Genomic DNA, 8068 nt, shown 5'->3' on the forward strand with positions numbered 1-8068 from the left:
AATGTAAGGCTAGAGCATACTAGTGCTCAATAAATGGTGGCTGTGAAATAATAAAAATCCTGCAAAGCTTCATAGAAAGAAAGGCTAATTTTGAGAGCTGAGGGGAAGAGCTTACCTCTTAGCCAAGTCCACAGGCTGAGTCTACATTCACCTGCTGGCATCTGGAATGGCAATGAGATCTTGATCGCCCTGGATGGACGAGGAAGGCCACCAGACTAGGCGTGAGGTGGACGGATATCTATGCAAAAGCCCTTGCCTTCCAGACACAACAGAGAGTGGACAGCAAAGGACACCCAGCGGGCACCAAGCTTAGGTCGGGAAGGCCTCTGTCATCGGTTGATACGTGTATGGGCCCTGACTAGATCAAACCCAAAACCTTGGTGTACCGTGTCGATGCCTAACTGAGCTACTCAGCCAGGGCCCCATTGGAGATCTCAAACAGAAACATACCCCTCTTGGGGTTTGCTGGTGGCACAATATGTAAAGTGGATTTTTTTCTTTCTATAAAACTTCCTTCAGCTAATTTGTGGCCAGTGTGCCTCAAGTTGGGAAGCCGGAACAAATCAATTAGGGAGAATGAAGAGTTTTACCCAGGTTTCTAGTTAGGATATTGTCTTCTGAAAAGTGACTTCTAGAAGTGAGCCACTCATTAGGTAATATTCACCACTGTATCCATGGCACAGTGCTTAGAAGAAAAATCCATTACGTATATGTAAAACTCAGCTTTGATACTCCGAGAGTAAAATGTGTATAGTGCACAGAGATAAGCCACTTACTCTGGTATTCAAAGCAAGAACCATCTCCTGCCCACATGTTACTATGAGTCCCTGAATCAGAGGGACAAAAAGTCAATTAGTGCCAAGTCACCAAGCTCTTACACAGCAGTCTGGGTGGTGGATTCTAAATCATCTCGCCCAGAGTTCCCCCAAGACGTCAGTGGGGGTCTGTAAGCAGGAGGGCATTTTGAGTATTTAAGGAAGAATTCTGCTGTGCAGATCTAAGAGCCCTGCCTACAGCTCCTAATGAACAATTTTAACATTTTAGCTTCTCCAGAAAAGGAAGACCCCCGCTCCCCCCGCCAACACACACACACACACACACACACACACACACACACACACACACACACACGGTTCAAAGAATATCTGCCAGTGATATTTAGTTGGAGATCCATGACTTACCAAAGGTCCAGTAATTTTGGTGAGAGATTTGCAAGGCAAGGCTGAGGAAGGTAAGGGAATGTTTCCCCAACACTAAAACATCGGCTAATTTGATGAACTATCAGCTGCTGTTTGACAATAAACAGAAACACACCATGAAAGCACAACTGTTCCTTTTCAACTGTATTAATAGAAAAATCTGGCAAACAAGAATGATTAGTACAAGAATGTTCTACCAAGTAGATCCAATTTCTCCAAGGAAATGTTAATCCCTACTCACTGCAGGCTCTCGCATTGCAAACAAAAAATGAGTCATCATTGTATCACTGATTATTTTAAGAGATTTTATAAAGCTTAAAGGGTAGAGTCAAATCAGTATTTTGTATGTCTTTTTTGTTCCCTTAAAATATTTGAAAAAAGTTACAGATATATTATTAATGAAATAAAACATTAAGATATAATTTAAGATTCTGGGAGGTGGGGGGAGTCCTTTGCCAATTTTATTTCTCTTTTTCCCCTAAAAGCAAAATGTATTATGTCTCAGTTACATACATATTTTCTGCTTGCTACATATATGTATCCATAGATGAAATATAGCATTGCCTTTGGGTATTTTAAACTTTGAATAAATGCTAACTACTGATAATTTGTGTCTTCTTGCAAAAACTTCTATGAATATACAAGCATACTTTTTTACATAAATAAACTCATACTCTATGCACAATTCTACACCTTCTGTTTTTCACTTAGGGTATCATAGATCTTTTTATATTCACTTATATAGACTGACCTCATTCATTTTGACATTCCGTGTTAAATGTGCTTTTAATTTATGACCCCAATTTCTTATTGGTGGGCATTTATGTTGTTTACTTTCCCCCATTGCAAACATTCTTCTATTGTGAATATTGCTGAGGATTTTTTCTGTGCATTCATAAAATATATCTATGAACTAAATTTCACAGGGTGCGCCCATTTTAAATTTCAATAATTAAACTGTTCTTCAAAGAGTATGAGCATCTGTTTCCCAACATTCTGGGTATTATCAAATGATTGACCGTTAGTCAAGCCTTGGTGAAAAACACCATTTTATGGTTTGAATTTGCATTTCTTTATGTGTGACATAAAAACTCCTTTCATTTGATTTTAGCCCTTTATTTTTTTTCCTTTGAACTGTCTAGTCATAGCCTTTTCTCATTTAAAAAAAATGGATTTCTTTTTCAAATTGCTATATAAGTGCTTCTGTATAGTATTAGGAAATTAACCACATTCTCCTTTATACTGCAACTTTTTTTTTTTTTACCAGTTTTCCTTTTGTTTATGGTATTTTTATTTTTTAAAATATATTTTATTGATTTTTTTACAGAGAGGAAGGGAGAGGGATAGAGAGTTAGAAACATCAATGAGAGAGAAACATTGATTAGCTGCCTCCTACACACCCCCCACTGGGGATGTGCCTGCAACCAAGGTACATGCCCTTGACCAGAATAGAACCTGGGACCCTTCAGTCTGCAGGCCAACGCCCTATCCACTGAGCCAAACCGGTTAGGGCTTTTGGTATTTTTAAAGTTACTAGACTCTGCAAAATTTGGTTCTTTCTTACTTCTCTTTCTTACTCTAGTAATCCTTGCCACTCAAAGATTTCTTTTTTTTTCTTTTTTTAAAAAAATATATTTTATTGATTTTTTCCAGAGAGGAAGGGAGAGAGATAGAGAGTTAGAAACATCGATGAGAGAGAAACATCGATCAGCTGCCTCCTGCACATCTCCTACTGGGGATATGCCCACAACCCAGGTACATGCCCTTGACCGGAATCGAACCTGGGACCTTTCAGTCCGCAGGCCGACGCTCTATCCACTGAGCCAAACCGGTTTCGGCACTCAAAGATTTCTTATTGAACAATTACAGAACCAATGCAGGGATGGCCCAAAAGACCTGCCTCTCAACACTGAGTAATCCCCGACCTTGGAACGGTTCAAGCAGGCACTGAAATTTGTCTGACAGGAATGTTGTGTGGAGAGCAGGCAGATTGCATTTGAAGATATTAGAGTTCTTTTTACTTTTCAATAAACTCCAAGGTGCTCTGGAGGGTCTGGTTGGAGTCATTTTTTGGACTCTCAGAATGAATATTTTTTGGTCCCGTTCATGGTCTGTAGTCACTTCCATTTATTGTAGGAGAGTTTTCTGTCTTGGCTGCAACTTAAGCCTGTGGTCCTTTGGAGAGAAAATAAGTAGGAGATATGTGACTCCATATATGCCATCCCCCTTCCCCTCTGCCCCCCACACCTCCTCTGCCCTTGAAGGTCCCAGCACTACCCTGGCCCAGGTGGGGAATGAGGAGTGGGTTTGTATGGCCTGTGAGGTCTCCAAGGGTTTTTGTGGCACCATCTGTTGATCAGCCAGAACAGTGTGTCCATCCCCCTTCCTGGCTCACATACAGTGTTTGTTGGCTTCTTCTTAAAGATGGACACATTCCTTTTTCTGTTTAAACCACAGACACTGGATAAACAACCAATGTTGGTTGCCATAATAAGCCATGGTTGCTTCAGAAAACAATAAACTCTCGGGTAAAACCAGCATTAATGGACTCCAAACAACTGTCACATCGCGGGCGCTGACTGAGCTTGCTATCTGGTAGCCAATGACCTTTCGGTGTGAGCCCACTCCTAGGCATCACTGGAGGAGGACCAGCTACTTTCCCATAGTGCACAGGGGTGGCTCTGACAGCTGTGTTTGCCCAAATGTTTGATGTCACCTCTCTATTTAGTCCTTGGACTAGGTCTGAGAAAAGACAACAACAGCAAGTTCTAAACTGTGAACATGCCATGACAGTGAACCGGCTTCTTTGCTTAGATGCTGGGAGTGCTCCACAGAGGCGTGGCTTCAGACGGCTGGACCAGCTTAGCATGCAAATGCCTCAGACCTGGCCTTCCTCGATTGACTGGAGGTGGGAGTCTGGGCTGCTGATGGGGATAGGCTATTGAAGAGAGAGCAATGGGTCAGATACAGTGACTGGTCACCTCCAATTTCTTCAGGGATGGAAGCAAAGATCCTCCAACATGGAGATGTGGTCTTGTGATGAGGGACCTGGAGTGTTTCTAAAAGCTTCCAAGTTCTGGCTCTGCCATGGCCAAGACAGTTTCTCTTTAGCCATAGTTTATCTCAGTTTGCCTGTCTGTGTAATTGGTGGGTCAGACTTGTCAGATGACCCCTCAGGCCTTTTATGGCCTCTGATTCTAAGCTTCAGAACCTTTGCAAAGTTAAACAGACACCAGAACCAATCCTAGAGTCCTTGACTTCACCCACAAACAGGGCTTATCCACATCTACTTTGATGTCCTCTGTGAATTTTATATGAATGTTGCCATTCCATAAATTTTTTCCATATTCATTGAGTACTTGTTCTCCAAAGAGGTTTAGGGAAATGATGCAATTTTGTGCTTCCATTCATTGGATCAGAGGGGGTTGCCTCTCTGGAACAATGATTCAAACTTTTAAATTCCTAGTCCAACTCTTGTCTATCACTGTCATTGATAATAAACACAAATATTCACAGGAAGTGCGGAACTTTTAGACTATCTAAAAAAGAACCGGATGTGGTAGGCATAGAATTCTAGAATACATTACTTGGATTTAATCCTTTTGATACTAGAAACCCCTACAGATTTTTTTTATCAATCTGTCCATTATGTTTTCGGCATCTACTGTACATCAGGCACTGTACTGAATGCTGGAGGGGCATTAGGCTGATTTTCTGAAGCCCGTACCATAGAGATGCTTTCTGCGGTTCATCTGAATTAGAGCTTCCTCTATGGTAAGACATTCATTTTTTACTTTGGCTCATCAGGTACCATTAGAAAAAGAGCCTTTTGTGCTTTCATTGCCTAAGAGCACCGAGAATATACCAAATTCATGTATGTTTGGCTGAGGTGGAGAGGCTGGAACATTTTACTATTTTTAATGTTGGCTTAAAAGATAACCTTGGAGAAAACAGGACAACTCCCCTCACAGTCCTCTAACACACAAACCCCCTCGCTGCTGAATTAAAAGTAGGGCTGGGCCCCAAAGCTGATTTCCTGACCAGCTTCCAGGTGCTGCTGGTCCCGGACCACACTTTCTGTAGCGAAGGTCTGGGGAATATTGCCGGTCTCAGGAGTGCTGTTACCCAGCTTCTCTTGAGCCCGGAGCTAGCAAGGATGCCACCCGGGGCACAGCAAGGACACTCATGCCTGTGGGATGCTTGTGCTGTTCTAATGCTGAGAATGTGGAGCATCCAGGAGGCAATCCCACGAGATTTCTCAGTATTCTCTCTGTAGTAGTAATTTTTACTACAGACTGTGATGAAGACGATATTAATGGTGTTAAGAACAGTAAGCATAGCTAACCTTTTTTAGAGTATCATATGTCAGCTACTGCAAAAAGTATATTACCTGTGTTACTTAATTCAATGCTAGCAGGAACTCTGTACACTAGGTATTATCATAATCTCCATATTTCACATGAGGAAACTGAGACTCGGGGACACGGGGACACTAACTTTCCCGAGGCCACATGGCGGGTTCGCAATAGCAGTGGCAAATCGTTCCCTACTTCTTTAAGAAGAGGGTCAGCGAGTCCCCTCCACAGCCCCAGGCAGGCGTAAGCTGGGCCCAGGGTGCGGAGCAGAGATTTTTAGGCCAAGGGGAGGATGTATCTGGCTGTTACTGAGATCGGGACATCAATTTGGACTCCTTGGGTTTGGGGAACATTTTGTCAGGGCCCTCCAAGCAAACCATCTCTAGCGTTGTTCTTTTCAAACACATGAGAAATGTATGTAAGTTATCTTTGAAAGGCAAGTGTACACTCCCTGTTTATAAATTTGTCTTCTTCCTTAAAGGTTCAAAAGGAGTGCATTTAGGATACGGAGATTCAAAGCTTTCCCCATGGACCATGCATGAGTCATAGTGACCTCAGGAAGTGATGATTTAATAAAATGATTCAACAAAAGATGATGGTGAGTAAGCTATTTCAAGCTGTCTTAGGGTCTTAGAATTGGAAGGACCATGGGATGCTGAGGTCCCCCACATTCCTAATCAGAGGCTGTGCAGCCATCTCTGTGCCCTGCGAGTAACAGCCGCTACTGCCTCACCAAGCAGGCTGCTCCTCTGTGAGGCAGCTCTAGTTACCAGCACCTCTCTCAATATTAGCCCTATATCTACCTCTCTGTAACCCCCCTGTCCTCCCTTGAGCCTTATTCTGTCCTTTGGAGCAATTCAGATTCTGTTTAATCCCTCTTCCACATAACACTAATGAATGTCCTGTTTCAAGGTTCCAACTCTGAGGCTGCCAACCTCTCATCAAAAAATAAAACTCTGTGTGTGGGGTGGGGTGGAGGTGCTGGGAAAGGAAGGAGAAAAGACAAAATCATATAAGTGCTCAGGACTAGCTAGTTAACCCTGCTCTTTGAACACGCATGTGGGAGCCCACCTTTGCTACTGGTAAGTGCTGGCTGGACTCCTTTTTTATTTCATTTAAAAAAATTGATTTCAGAGAGGAAGGAAGAGGGAGAGAGAGATGGAAACATCAACGATGAGAGAGAATCACTGATCGTCTGCCTCCTGTATGCCCCACACTGAGGATTGAGTCCACAACCCTGGGCATGTGCCCTGACTGGGAATCCAACCATGACCTCCTGGTTCATAGGTTGATGCTCAACCATTGAGCCACACAACCTGGGTGCTAATAACCATTCTAACAAGTGCCATAGACACAACAGTATGGTGGTTACCAGAGGGAAAGGGGGCTGGGAGTGGAGATAGCAAAAAGGTAGAGGGAGCAGAGATAGCACAGTGATGGAAAGAGATTGACTTTGGGTGGTAAACACACAAGGCAATATACAGGTGGTGTATTATGAAATTGTACACTTGCAACCCATATAATTTTATTAACCAATGTCACCCCAATAAATTTAATTTAAAAATTTGAAAAGTAAATGGAGTTCTGGCCAGTGATGAACTCAGTTGCTTGGAACACGCAACTGTTTTCTGTCCCCTGTGAGTTAATGCCTGAGGGAGGATGAGCGTGACTCCTGGGAAAAGAAGGTGCCTTGGAAGCCTCAAAGGATGGGTGTCCAGATGAGCTGTCATTCTAGAAAGCAGTCCCTCGCCTACAACACTCCCTTCAACCCTCAAGACACACCCCCTAAGCTCTGAGTCAAAGGTAGGGCCTTTGCCCCAAAGCTGATGATGGACAACTCAGTGGCTGGTTAAGAATCTGAGAGACTGCAGGTCACTGTTGTCCCAGAGGCATCCCTCAGTGACGAGGACACCCAAGGAGAGACCTGGAGTATGCTGCAGGCGTGGCCGGGGGGGGGGGAAGGGGGGAGAGGCGCCGGGGGTCGGGGGGGAGCTCAGCACCCCGCAGGGCTCTGGTGCCAGCATTGCAGCTGATGAGCAAGCCCCTCACCTTCTTCATGTGGCAACTGTATGAACCCCTGCCTTGCAGGCTTCAGCACATGATGCTTGCTCAGGAGGTCTTAACTTACTTCCTTTTTTGGTTCAAGCTTTGAATACTGAGGCAGGAAACCACTTACTGAATACCATTTACTTGAGATTTTCCTTACAATTCTTTAGAAGCAAGAGAAGAAGAAGAAGAAGAAGAAGAAGAAGAAGAAGAAGAAGAAGAAGAAGAAGAAGAAGGAGGAGGAGGAGGAGGAGGAGGAGGAGGAGGAGGAGAAGGAGAGAGAAGTAGAAGGAAGAAGGAGAAGGAGAAGGAGAAGTAGAAGTAGAAGTATAAGGAGAAGGAGAAGGAGAAGGAGAAGGAGAAGGAGAAAGGAGAAGAGAAGGAAGAAGGAGGAGATGAGAGTAAAGGAGACGGAGAAGGAGCATTCGACTTAGCCTTCTAGGCGAAGGAAAGTGAAGTGAGAATAGA

At 43.6% G+C, this 8068-nt stretch overlaps 1 long non-coding RNA gene across 1 annotated transcript; it reads left to right on the forward strand.

Annotated features, from left to right (window-relative positions):
* The first annotated feature begins 3142 nt into the window (after positions 1 to 3142).
* Positions 3143 to 7816, forward strand: LOC118662270. The gene is made up of 3 exons (XR_004969660.1): positions 3143 to 4107; positions 6036 to 6152; positions 7771 to 7816. It is a non-coding gene; the product is annotated as an uncharacterized LOC118662270 (long non-coding RNA).
* Positions 7817 to 8068: the final 252 nt, after the last annotated feature.

Source organism: Myotis myotis, unplaced genomic scaffold (genome assembly GCF_014108235.1).
Source record: "Myotis myotis isolate mMyoMyo1 unplaced genomic scaffold, mMyoMyo1.p scaffold_m19_p_8, whole genome shotgun sequence".
Taxonomy (NCBI): domain Eukaryota; kingdom Metazoa; phylum Chordata; class Mammalia; order Chiroptera; family Vespertilionidae; genus Myotis; species Myotis myotis.